This window comes from Bison bison, unplaced genomic scaffold, assembly GCF_000754665.1.
Source record: "Bison bison bison isolate TAMUID 2011002044 unplaced genomic scaffold, Bison_UMD1.0 scf7180017864285, whole genome shotgun sequence".
In the NCBI taxonomy this organism is placed as follows: domain Eukaryota; kingdom Metazoa; phylum Chordata; class Mammalia; order Artiodactyla; family Bovidae; genus Bison; species Bison bison.
In genome coordinates, this window is record NW_011494857.1 from 1292441 (window position 1) to 1293069 (window position 629).

Sequence of the window (629 nt, forward strand, 5' to 3'; positions counted from 1 at the left end):
TCTACACATGGACATCGCCAGATGGTCAACACCGAAATCAGACTGATTATATTCTTTGCAGCCAAAGATGGAGAAGCTCTATACAGTCAGCAAAAACAAGACCAGGAGCTGACTGTGGCTCGGATCATGAACTCCTTATTACCAAATTCAGACTTAAATTGAAGAAATGGGGAAAACCACTAGATTATTCAGGTATGACCTAAATCAAATCCCTTATGATTATACAGTGGAAGTGAGAAATAGATTTAAGGGACTAGATCTGATAGTGCCTGATGAACTATGGACAGAGGTTCCTGACATCGTACAGGAGACAGGGATCAAGACCATCCCCATGGAAAAGAAATGCAAAAAAGCAAAATGGCGGTCTGAGGAGTCCTTACAAATAGCTGTGAAAAGAAGACAAGTGAAAAGCAAAAGAGAAAAGGAAAGATATAAGCATCTGAATGCAGAGTTCCAAAGAAGAGCAAGGAGAGATAAGAAACCCTTCCTCAACGATGAATACAAAGAAATAGAGGAAAACAGCAGAATGGGAAAGACTAGAGATCTCTTCAAGAAAATTAGAGATACCAAGGGAACATTTCATGCAAAGATCGGCTCCATAAAGGACAGAAATGCTATGGACCCAACAG